This window comes from Nyctereutes procyonoides, unplaced genomic scaffold (genome assembly GCF_905146905.1).
Source record: "Nyctereutes procyonoides isolate TBG_1078 unplaced genomic scaffold, NYPRO_anot_genome, whole genome shotgun sequence".
In the NCBI taxonomy this organism is placed as follows: domain Eukaryota; kingdom Metazoa; phylum Chordata; class Mammalia; order Carnivora; family Canidae; genus Nyctereutes; species Nyctereutes procyonoides.
In genome coordinates this window covers 26512609-26525421 of record NW_026575133.1, presented here as the reverse complement: position 1 = coordinate 26525421, position 12813 = coordinate 26512609, and the positions used below count along the sequence as shown (strand labels likewise).

General features: G+C 51.7%; 1 protein-coding gene across 3 annotated transcripts in view; it reads left to right on the top strand.

Moving 5' to 3' along the window:
- Window positions 1-12813, top strand: part of FAM53B (family with sequence similarity 53 member B) — a 144698-nt gene that overhangs the window by 54466 nt on the left and 77419 nt on the right. Inside the window, exon 1 of one of the 3 annotated variants that reach the window (XM_055346363.1) lies at window positions 11559-12215. The exons of the other annotated variants lie outside the window; for them this stretch is intronic. The gene's annotated coding sequence lies outside the window, so the exon portion shown is untranslated. Of the gene's footprint in view, window positions 1-11558; window positions 12216-12813 lie in introns of those variants that run through there. 3 annotated transcript variants of the gene reach the window in all.

Genomic DNA, 12813 nt, shown 5'->3' with positions numbered 1-12813 from the left:
CTCACTGCTGTCTCATCACCCAGAAGTGGGGAGAACTCGCATGTGTGCGTGAAGAACCTTGGTGCCAAGAAGATTACATGGAAATTATTATTATTTTTTTTTTACTTAGAGAGTTAGCTTCTGTTGAGCACCTACTATGCGACAAGCACGGTGTATACACTCTCATCTGACAGTTGTTAGGCAACCAGCCCCAGCCACATCCTTGAGAACGTGGGTTCTGACCCCAGTTCATCTGTTCCAAAGCCCGTCTTCTCAACACCTGGTGTTATCTGTCGTCGTGGACCATGCTGCTGTTTGGAAGGAATCTCTTGCTCCTCTGGATAGGCTCCCCAGTCACATTTTTATCAAGGCCTGTGGGCAGAGAAGTAGGTTGCTCTGCGGGTTGACATTTAAGAAAACCCACTTCATTGAGCTTTCTCTTTTTTAATGTGTTGTGGTACAAGAAGTCTTCGTTTGTCCCAGGCTATTTTGAAATAAAAGGCAGGAAACCCCCCTCTCATTTCTATATCTTGCATAGAAGTCATCAAAACAGAATCCTGTGTTCTGTGCAGGAGATGTGATTGAGGAAGCAGCTGTTCTGTTCACGATGACCCGGCCGAAGCCAGCCATCTGTAGGCGTCAGGCATCCAGAATTGTCTGTTCCATCTGCCGGGTGTACTTGCATTTGTTTAAAGTATTTGGCATGGAAACTCTTTTCCTTCCCCAGCCCCACATTGTGAGAGAGGCCAGAGGGAGCCCTCCTCCTGAGGGCAGGGCAGGCGCCAGGCCCTTCTCTGCTCCCAGTGGAGCCACAGCTCACCCTGGAGAATGGTTGCCAGGCAGGGACACAGACCAGGTCAGTCACCCCTCCCAAGTCCACAAGCGGGGAGGCACGTACTGTGTGGGGTTGGGAGTTTCGTGGCACTACTTTGATGTGCTCAGGATTTCAGACAGTCTGTGCTTTCTAGTCATTTTTGGGCCTTGAGCTAACTCAGAATGAGCCAGGAGTGATGTAGACGGATGTGCGTGACCGGGGTACCGACGCCCAGCGAGTCCCCGAGGCTCTGCAAACCAAGGTGAAACCTTGCCCTACTGGCCGTTTTGGATTGAGCCGTCAGCGTTCGTGAGGCCCGAGGCTGTGTGCTTGTGGTCTGGGGGCCAGATGTGGTCCTGGGGCGTGATTTGTTTGACCCCTGTGATGCTCTCTGAATTTTTGCATTTCTTGACAGTACTTAAAAGCTGGGATTGTACAAAGAAGCCTGGGTTTTCAGCTTTTCCTGACAAGTCAGGAGATTTTTAGCATCACCCTGGGGCCCTCTCTCCCCGACACCTGCCCGGGGCTTAGCCGTAGCCGCCTGAGTAGCTGTCTGCTCCCCGGGGCACACTCTTGGCACACGCGACAGCTCCCACCTGGGCGCTCTTCACCCATTTATGTTCCCTGCCTGGCTCTGGGAAGCACTTGACTTTGAGATCCCTGGGGGTAGACAAGACAGCCTGAGGACAGATTTAGATGTTCTCATTCTCCAGGTTATTTGGTGCAGGGTGAGCAGTGGTGAGTGGCATTTGCTCGTGGCACCGCGCCCTGCTTTGGGTCGTTCCCACCATAATCCTGCTAGGTCTTCCACCTGCAGGCAAACTGACCTAGATCAGCTGGCACTGAGCAGAGGGAACCTGCGGCCTTTATCTCCGTGACACGGCTCCGGGAGGACAGCCCCACATACAGGGCCCTGGACCCAGAAGCCGGCCCTGGCCCCTTCCACCTGCCATTCACCGCTGGGTGTCCTGCAATGCCCAGTGCCCCAGGGATCCTTTCCATATGTCCTCCCTCCCCTCCCCTAGCCCTATAAAGTCCCTCAGGTGCTTCACCCAGTTTAATCTTTGTAGCCTAAAAGTGCCTCCGTGACTTTAACAGCTGCTGCAGGAATTTCTTTTTTTTTTTTTTTTTAAACAAAGATTTAATCTTCAAATTATCTTGACAAGCAGTCTGGCTGCCATTTATCAAGTAGATAACTTCTGCTGGTGGTAGAAAGAGGAAGATTTCTGAAAGCATGAAAACATGCTTAGATTCCTATAGCTCAAGTCTCTTCAGACAGAGATTCAGTGAAGCAGGTGGAAGTAAGGAGAAGATTCTCCAAATGGCAATTTATGTGTTTCCAGGAATTAAGTTTTTCTTCTCACATTCCCCCACATATTATTAGTTACTTCTTTCATTTACCTGTTTGGCTCAGTTCCATTTTTTCCCCCTCCTCCTGTGGCAAATATTCTGCATTTTTTTTTTTTCCCCTTCTGATCCTGACACATTACACATTTCACTAAATGGTCAACCTTTGGGTTCTTACCCTCATCCCAGATTGTTTGTTCCTTACTGACATGCACTGGGATCATCTGTACCCGAATCCCCCCAGGTCCCAGCCCAGGAGAAGTGCTGGTGGTGGGGCCTAGGCCTCATACCCCTTAATGACCCCACGGCCTTCTGCAAGAGACTTGACCTCGATGGACCCCAGGTTTTTCATCTGCAGTGCCGTCCTCCCAGTCACCAAGGGTCATGGGTACCGGATGTACTAACATAGGTTTTCAAATTTGGGGGAGCACCTGAAGCACCTGGAGGGCTTATTACAGCACTGATTACTGGACCCCACTTGTAGAATTTCTGATTCTGTCGGTTGGGGTGGGAACTGAAACTCCGTTTCTGACCAGTTCCCAGGTGAGGCTGCTGGTGGTGGTCCAGGGACCACACTTGGAGAAGCACTGCTCTAGAACCACACCGTGGGAGCGGGTGGCACACGCTCTCGTGTTTACCTCAGCAAGGGTGTGGGTTAGCTCAGCAAACAGGTCCCAGCTAGCGACTTGAATGCCTGCCCTTGGCAGCTCGTGAGCCTAATCTTCCTTTTTATTTTTGTACTGCGTGGAGGTACATGGCTATAAAGCTTTGCATCTTATTTTCTGGGAAACCTAACCCTCAGTGCCCAAAGAGGTTTCACCTCTAGTTGCCATGGACCAAGTGTGTATATCCCCCTCCCCAAGAATTTGTACGTTGAAACCAAGATGATGGTGTTAGGAGCTGGGGCCTTTGGGGAGGTTGGTGGGTGACCAGGTCACGACAGTGGAGTCCTCATGGATGGGCTCAGCGCCTGATAGAAGAGTCTCTGAGAGCCCTCATCCGCCCTGCCGCGTGAGGACACTGAGAGGACGGCTCTCTTCTGACGCTGAATCTGCTGGCACCATGGTCTTGGACTTCCCAGTTTCCAGAACTGTGGGGAAAAAAATGGCTGCTGTTTATATGCCACCCAGTTCGCGGTGCTGTGTGACGGCAGCCCGAGCAGACTAAGACACCTGCCATGTACGTGGGGGCCATTTGTCTTCAGACCTTCATGGTTGTAGTTAGACATCCATTTCCTACGTGTAGGTAATTCTTTGTCCTACAGCAAGCCACCCACTGTCCACCCCTGCCATCCATCCCCTCCTTGTCTGGAACCCTTGATGCCAAAGGAGGGCAACGCCGGTTATTCTGGGTTTTGAACTTTGGTTTCTCAGGTTGGTTTTACCCGTTCTTGCCGAAGCAGGGCCCCTGTCTGGTTGAGCTAATAACCGGCACAGAGATCCTGGATGACCCTGCCTTAGTTGCACCCTCTGGGGCAAAGAGAGGGTGCTATCCTTCCTGCTGTTTGTGCTCTCTGGTGCTTCCCCAGAGCCGGTCCCTGGCCGAGGTGCCCTTTGTCTAGGGTGCCCTGAAATCAGTGTCCCCGTGGCCTGGTGGGAGCTGGCAGGGGGCATGAGAGTGCCCAGAGGTAGCCGCTCTCATCGGTCCTTCCTCTTATCTGACAACAGAGGAGGAGCTAGTCTAGGCTGCCGAAAGTGAACGAGAACTTGCTACAACCGGGGAAACCGAGGCCCAGAGCTAGGAGCTCGTGTGCCTGCATCCATAAGGCCAGCCCGTGGTTGGACAGGTCTGAGTTGTCTAGTTGTCGACTGCCTGCAAAGATTGACTTCATCTCGTTTTTGGTTCCAGTTGTCCAGGGTGAGCCTGAGATCACTGCTTGTTGCATGTTTTTAGCTTGAGTCGGACTGGCTAGGAGGGGACGTTGGTTGCTGGTTTTGCCAAGCTTTGCAGCTTTCCTTGTGGTTCTGTTGTGTAGTGTCCCCCTTCCACTCCTGCTGTTTTAAAAACTCGGGAACAATAAAGCAGTCATGGTTTTGAATGCAGCGTTTCTGTGGTGTTTTTCTGAGTCCTTGCTCGTTACCCTGGTCCCCCGCCATCCCCAGGCCAGGCCCCGGCAGCTGAAGCACATTGGCCCTTGTGCTTTTGTGCTTTCATAGCCGTGTAAACACGTGGTGAGCGCGTGCTCAGCACATGCCTTGAGCACATATTTGTAACTCGGGAGTCCGAGACGATTGTGACATTCTCATATGGGGTTGTGCGTGGCCACTCCCCCTTCCCAAGAGTGAGCACAATTATCGTATTGTGTGTTGGCATTCTGGGTTAGCTGCGTGGGTCAGCGCAGGGGCTGCTGGTACAGTGGCAGAGAGAAATAACTGTTGTGCAGCTTGTATCTTTATGCTGTCATTTCGTGAAGGGAGGAGGTTTGGGATATCCCATCGAGACCCCCTGAGCCCCCTGACTTTGTTCAGCTAAGTAAACCACCAGCCGGTGTCCCTTGTGGCTCAGCGCCTTTGCCTGGTGTTCTTACCGGCAAAGGGGAGGGCAGGACAGGTATGGTAGGGCTGACTCCTGAGAGCTCAAAGGAGTCAGAGTGAGGTGGAGGCTGGGCAGGGGCAGGGCAGGCAGGTGGGTGGCGGCCCGGGGCCACCCTCAGTGGAGAGCCCCCACCTTCCCGGGCTTATGAGGGGCAGTGGCAGCAGCTGGACATGTGGCCCTGGGGCTGCCCGGCTTGCTGGGGTGTTGGACGTGTACTTACTAGCCTCCTCTTGGGATGTCTGCGCTCCTTCCTTGGCTGTGGAACTCCTACCCATCTGTTAAGGTCCGGCACTCAGGCCACCTCCTGCAGGACATCTGCCCAGAATTTACCCCCCGATTTGGGATTAGAGCCCACTCCTCTGTTCTGTGGTGTTCATCATGGTCAAGCACCTCTTGTGCCTTGTGGCATGTGTGCTTGAAGCTCGGTGGGTTGTGTGAACTTGGTTGGGTCCCTTCGTCTTCCTCCCTCAGTCCCTGGCACAGCTGGTCCAGGGGGCGTTGGACCGATACCATGAAGAAATCGGACAGAAGAGGCACGGCGCAGGGCGTGCATGGGATTTGCCTGTTAAACTAACATCCTCTTGTGTTTAGGAGCTCAGTGTCCCACACACATTCAGCTTTTCTTGGACGATCCTGCCCCTCTGCCCTTCCTTTGCTCACCGTGCAGGCTTCCAGGAAACGCTGGCCCCCCGGGGGGGCCCTGGAAGTACTGCCTCCCAGCAAGCCTCGAGGGTGGCCAGTCCTCTCTCTTAGAAGCAGAATGTGGAGGACAAAGCCTAGGGAAGGGTCTGGGGCAGACGTTTCTGAGGATCCTCTGGGAGAAGGGCTGCCGCGGGCATAGGGGCCCTGGCAGAGGCTCTGATGAGCATTCGCAGGTTCCCCAGGAGGTGCGAGGTTGTCAGATAAGGGGTCTTGTGCTGACTGCAGATTCCGCGGGTGCTCCCGTGCTGTGGAGCCCAGACCGCATTAAGCCCAGCCCCTCTGTGGACCGAGAGGTGTTATGCCTCGAATTAGTGTTAACAACACAATTGTGATAGCTGAGGGAAACCCCACAAGCGAGAGAGGTTTCAATAGCTTTTGGCACGAGGAGAGTTGAGACTTGACTTAATGTGGTGAATGCGTTTTTTTTTTTTTTTTTTTTTTTTTTGGTTCAGCAAACATTTCCCAAGTAGCTCTTTGTGGCAGGTGCCAGGGACTCAGGGGACTAAGGGTGGACCCGTGCCCTCCGGAAGCTCACAGTCCGTGGGGGAGACGTACAGCAGCAGTTCATTTCATGCTCCTATCGTTCAAGCTGTGCCAGGTGAAGACGACCTTCCTGGAGGAGGTGACAACTGAGCGGAGTCTAAGAGATGAGGGAGGTTAGCCTGACTGGAGGCTGGGGAGGCCGAGGAGGCCAGGACAGGCCTGGGAGGAGCAGGGAGCCAGTTTTAGCCAGATCAGCGTGAACAACGGTCTGGACGCATGGAATAGCATAGCGTATTTGGGGAAGTATAAGCATGTTGTGTATCTGTGTTTAATTTCTTTAAAAACAGGCAACATGTGCCCATGTTAGAAACTCAGCAGCGACAAGTAACTCTCCTCGTCCCTGTCCTGTCCCCCAGCCACGCATTTCCTTTCCTCTCTGTTGCCCTTTTCTCGTTTATCCTCCCAGAGGCAGATCCTCTGCATGTGCAGGCATATACAGGTCTATGTACAGATAGTTTAGATTTTTTTGAAAATTACCCTTTTTTTTTTTTTTTTTGCATAGGTCATCCTGCATGTGGTTCAAGATTCAAAATGAATAAAATGGTATTCCTTTTTTTTTTTAAGATTTTATTCATTCATTCATGAGAGACACAGAGAGAGAGGCAGAGACACGGGCAGAGGGAAAAGCAGATACCCTGGAAGGAGCCTGATGTAGGACTGGATCCCTGATCCCAGGATCACGCCCTGAGGTGAAGGCAAATGCTCAACCACTGAGCCACCCAGGCGTCCCCAAAAAGGTGTTCCTTGAGGAGTCTCTTCTCACTTCTGTTGCAAGCTACCTGCTTTCCCTCCTTGAAGACCACTGATGTTTCTTTTTGCATCTTTCCAGAGACTTCTGTGTCACTGGAATTATTTATGTGGTTTTACCCAAATGGGAGCTGATGATGTCCACTGCTCTGGTTTTGCTTTTTCCCTCAACTAGACTGGAAGATGTTTTGCTAACAGTATGTATCAAACAGCTCTTGACTGTTTGAAAAGCTGCATTTTGTCCTCTGATGGATGTTTTGGCATTTATTTACTCTACCCCTACTGTTGGGCTGTTAGGTCGTTTCCCATCTTGGCGGCACCAGAGGCGGGTGTTTTCCTGCACACGAGCCGGACTATCTGTGGGGTAGATTCATTTGGTACTTTACGCTCATGTAGCACAAGGGCAATAGAATGGCCTGGGGACTCGGCCCATGATATGTGTTGGGTTCATCTCTCTGGAGGTTGACTCATTCCTCTTTGTGGGAGGCAAGTGAGTTTTAAATTGGGTTCTTCTGAGGGTTTGGGGGAGAAACTGTTTTTATTCCTTTGCTGCCTGCCCTCAGTGACACCTCTGTGATGGAGGGTTCACCTGGGCTCGTGAAGAATGGCCTGCACAGGGCTGTGGTCAGCGGCACCCAGAGAGACTGCCTCCTGGGGACCTGTGCCAGTCTCAGACCCTCAGACCCTTCCACAGCGGCCTGGGCCGGGAAGCAGCCCACAGAGCAGCTTCGCCAGCCCCATCTGCTGGGGTCTGTGGACATAGAGGCCACTTCTGGGCACTTGCTGGGCTTTGTGCTTCATGAATATCATGGCTCTAGTAAATGTTTTGTTGGTTTATTAATAATTGAAGTGAATGAGAGTCTGCCCAGGCAGAGAACTGGCCAGGGTGCAGCGGGGAGAGACCCCTGCATAAGCTTTATACTTAGCCCATAAAGTTGCAATGCCAATTTCTGAACTTTAGAAGGCCCAATTATGTCGTCATGTTACTTGTTTTTTAAAATGTGCTCTGCTTCTTAGTGTATTTTATTTTGCTTTTTATTTGACTCATGCATCAGTTGTTAATAGCTTTCACTTCCCTGGGAGGAGGACCTGTGCCTTCAGCCCCTCCCATCTCCTCTGCAGCGCTCAGTGAGGGCTTGCGGGACGTCAGATACAACCCTGATCCCATCCAGCTTTTCAGGGATGAGAGCCTGCTGTTAGCTCTTCATCGAGAGTGCCCGAAACTTTGTTTTGCTGCCAACATGCTGGCCTCTGCGCAGTACCTGTTAAGTTTCCCCCATCCTGATCCCATCCCCTAATGTGGTCTGACAGCTTTGTTTTCTTTATTATTATTTCCTACTCTGAGGACATTGCTAATCTCTGGCCACCTCCCCTCATCTTCCCCCTGGTTGGGAGCACTGCTGGGTTCATGGGTAGCTCTCCTGTTCTTGTGCATTTGATAACTCGTCCAGACAAAGTTTCTGAGCAGGGCCAGGCCCTTCACACAAGCCAAAGGCCACCTCGTGCTGGCTTAGGGAGGTGCCCCAAGGCCTGGTTCTGGAGTTCGGCTGCTGACTCACTGAGATGGGCTTCCATAGAGCCAGGCGGACCGGCACCCACATCCAGTTCTGGTGGCTCTGGGTTGGGGACAGTGACAGTAAGACAAGCACAGCCGCAGCTGCTGCACTTGGCAGTTTTTCAGGCACTCTGTGGACAGACACTGGAGTGAACCTGTTTCTTTTGGAGCCCTTTCTGATGAGAAGGATGGTGTGCTCACCCTCAGGAGGTGGGTCAACTCTTTCAGGACCCTTGGAGTCTCAGGGCCATCTGGAAGGCTCTGGAATGGCTCAGCAGGGCTTCTAAGGTACCTTTCCCTGAAGCCAGGGGAACCTGGTTGGCTCTGTCCTCTCCTCTTCAGCTCCTCAAGGCCTGTGCCCTCAGCACAAGGAGGTCCTGGTGTCACATCCAGAGTGCTTAGAAGGAAGTGGAGGTGGGGTTATAAATGAGGTTCCCCGCCCTGCTCCTGCACCCACGTCCTGCCAGAAAATAAAAAAGGGCCTCGAGACCTAGTAAGCAGCTGCTCCCCAAGCTCTTTGTATTCATTCCACAGCCAGTTCTAAGTAATTTGGAATTAGATGCCCTGGCTTTGCTTTGCATCAGGACCTCAGCGAAGCCCTTCTCACGGGAAGGAGACTCATTCTCTGTCTGGCCCTTCTGCAGACACATGGCTGTTGTTACACCGATAGCACCCCTTGCCCCCATCATGGCTGCAGCCCATGCCAGAATGAGCTTCATAGGGTTCGTCGTGCCCTTTAGAAGCCCCACCCTGGGAGGTGCCAGAGAGGTGGCTTTGGGGATTTGTCCTGAGAGGAGCCATGGAGTTCAGGTGTACCTGTCGTTACAATAGATCCGTCAGGCAGCTAAGTCTCTCAAGTTTGGTTTGGCAGATGATGCTGGTCTTGAATGCGTGGTGGAGCTTGCCATATGAAGGGGGTAGAGGGGAGAAGGCAGAAGGCTTAGTGTAGATTGTTGCCTGTCTGATTAATTTCTGCACCAGACCCTGTAAAATAGGTTGGTAGATATGACTCAGTCAGATCAGGAAGGTGAAGTCCTGTATGGAAGATGAGGTCAGGGTGTGATCTCTGAGTGGGTGGCAGATGGGAAACCTAGCGGTTCTCGCGTCTCTACCAGTTCTGCTGCAGCCTTTTGGTCCCTCCTACGTCACTTCCAGTGTCTCACTGTGATACTTGTGATTCTGTTTTGAGCCCTCCGGCCCCTGAGATAAAGAGATCCCTGCCCTCTCAGCTATGTCCCAAGTGCCAGCTGCTGAGTGATTACGATCCCTCTGCACAGTGACCTGGCAATTCTGTGAGAGTAGCCCTGGGCTGCAGCCAGGGTTGGAGCTGGAATGCTTCTTCCTGTCCCTGGAGCTTCTGGAGCCACGCTAGCATGAAAGCCACGTGTGTAGCCCAGGCTGGGGGTGGCTCATCTCACAGGAGCAGGAGAATGTAGCTGTCTGTGGACCCCGAAAGTCCATAAATATTTTAGAAAGGAAGAGAGTATTTTTGTTGCAGAGGAGGGGGGCAAAGTTGTGAAAACTGTCGAATAACTAACTTCCTGGGCCTCCCACGAAACTCCTAATTCAGAACTCAGTACCCGTGAAAGACACCAAAAGTGCCCCTGTGTGCTTAAGGACTGAGCTTGGAAAATGAACTTGCACAACGGTCCTGTCTCTGCTGTAAGAGAGAGGGGCTGGTTCTGTAACCCCACCTCCCCCAGCCTCGAGTGACCAGGCGTTGCCTGACCCCAAGATCTCCAACAGAGCCGAATGTCAGGATGGCTTCTTGCTTCCCACTTTGCTGCATGGGAAATCACAGTTGAGGCTCCTGATGGCAGCTAGTAAGGAATTGGCCTTTGCTGTTGTCCTGTTGAGCAGGACCAGGAAGGCTGGCCTGCACACAGCCCACCATAGCAGTTGCTCCAGGATGGGTGCCATCAGCTCTTAACCGTCCTTTCTCACAGCTCATACACCTTTCAGATCTGTTGTTGAGACTCTTTACACACCCAGAGTTCCCATTTGCATGTCACAGGCAAGGACACCAAGCCTCAGAGAGGCCACAGTGACCTGGCAAGTGGCTGCACGTAGATGCTCACCAGTCAGAAATGGAGCTCCTCTGGCCCACGCTTCCATTTGACAGGAGGGGGCCCAGAGAGGGAGAGTGGCTTGGCCATCAGGCAGAGCTGCTCAGGAACAGAGCCAGTGCCAGAGCCCACATTTACTGAACCCTGCTGGCTCTCCCTGGACCACACTGCCTCTTGTTGGGCTTCTCTACTTTTGATTATGCTAAAAATCTGTATATTTATTTTTTTACTGTCTACCTCTTTTGGTTTTTCCTCATGGTTTGATTAAATTCACTGTACTTGTAAATAGGTCTGACTGAAGAATAGGTCATGGTCGTCTTAGGCTAAGTGGCTTAACATTTCAGATTATCTTTTGGGGCCCTTGCTTGTGTCTCACCATCCTGTGTTCTCTGCCCTTCTCACCCTGGTTTGGAGGCGAAGGTGGTTGTCTGGCTCTGTGCTCTGTAAGTACTGGTTCTCTTCCCCTCCCTACCCCTGGTCCCGCATTTCCTTCCTTTTGAGTTTGCTCAGCAAGTTCTAGGCCATAGCACACTCGTATCTCGTGGTGTTTGGTGGGTTAAAATGACATGAACGGTAGTGAGAATTACCGGAGTGCTCATAGGAAATTTGTCTGTCGGTTGTTTCTCATTGATAAATGAGCTCCTGACAAGTCATGCATGCAGCTGGCTTTGGTTTCAAGAAGCAACACCGGCTGTCTCGTTCCCATGTTCAGATTTGTTTTGGCTCTGGATCTCGACACTTTCATGTCCCTGAATAATGTCACTCCCCTCCTCTCGAAATGCTATTTGCTTAAAACCCCAGAAAATCCCTGCAACACCGAGAGTGACTGTGTGAAGTCCCAGAGAACAGAATCCTGATGTGGTTCAGTGGCTCATTTGACTGTTTTGTTTTGTTTTTTTTCCCTTCAGTAAGACAGTCTCATAAAAGAGCTTGGGTGACTTTATTCAGCCAAGGACATGGGGGTGGGTTCCTCTCTAGGTAGGTAATGTGACTGCCAGGCCTTTTCCAGATGTGGACCCTTGGTGGCCTTTGACCACGTGAAGGACAAGGACAGGAAGGGTATATTCTTCTCAGCAACAAAGAAAACACCCCTGAGGGCACACCTTACTCTCGGGTGCCGAGTAAGGGTTGGGTGAGCAGGTGCTTGGTTTTTGCCGCAAGAACATACTTCTTCTCCCCTGAGAGTGTGATGCAGGCACATGTCAGCTGTGAGGCTTTAGGTCCTTTTGCCTCTGCTAACCTGGTTTCTTCCCCCATTTTGTCCAACCAGGGAACCCCCAGTGAGTGACAATCAGTCACGGATGTGAACATCCAGCAGTGCCATCCTAGGAGTGAGGGGCTCGGAGGATTCACAAGCCTGCTTCCTGCCCCCAGCAGCTCCTGCTGTGAAGACATGATCTTTGTTAGCCACAAGCATTTAGTCAAGGCCTGCATTCTTCTTGGAATGATGCTTGCCTGAGGACTTGAGTGCCCGTAGGGACATTCTTCATAAGCCCTCACCTTACATAGTCTCACCTCCTTAACCTTCCACCCTCAGTGGGCAGGACAAGGATCACTTCTTACAGATTACCAAGGATGAAAGAGAGCTTAGCAAAATCACGTAGCTCACCCTGGGTTCTACAGCTCATCTGGGACTGAGCTGCATGGCCCTGTGGCTTCCGGACAGAGATCCAGTTTTCTCCTCCAGTTTTGTTGACTTTGCCGACAGACCTGGATGTCAGGTTCCTGCTGTGACAGGCTCTATGCTGAGACCAGAGGTGACTGAGGCAGGCCCACACCCAGACTGCATGTGGAGGGGAGGGCGGGATGGCCGTGGTGGAGAGGCGATTGGAGGCAGAGGCCCAGGAAGATAGTGGACAGGTCTCGATTCCAGCTGGTGTAGAAAGAAGCCAGGCCTGGGAGCACTTCACAGCTGCCCAACTATACGGTAAGGATAGAAAGTAAGGACTTTATGTTCCACTCACCCTCTCCAGGATGCCCTCTTACCTCCCCACTCCCTGCTTGCAGTGGAACCCCTCATGCTGTGTGTCAGCATTAGCTTCCAGAAGGTTGGTGTGCAGCCTGGGATACCTCAGGATGAGCTGTATAGAGAAGGGGTGTGTTGTAAACCTAGCATCTGTGCTTCAGCATTTGGTCAGTCTAACTGAGAAATCAAATACTTTACTTGAAGGGTAATTATGATGAATTTACAGAAACGGAATAGAAGAGTCAGTGGTTAAGACAAAGATTTTGGAGTTCAGCATATGTGGCTGGAGTCCTTGTTCTGTCCTTCACACCTGGGTGACCTAGGTCACCCAGTCTGTCTGGTGCCTCCATCTGTTGCTCTGTAAAATGGAATAGCAACAGCGCTCACCCAGAGGGACACTCTAAGGATGCCCTCAGCGGAGACTCCAATGCAGTTGCCATGGCTATTCTTACTTTATTCACACTCTGCTAGAAGGTAGACTCTGTGTTACCGCCTATTTCTGCAAATACAGACCAAGAGGACACTAGAAAAATGGTGAAAACAACATGTCATTTCCCCT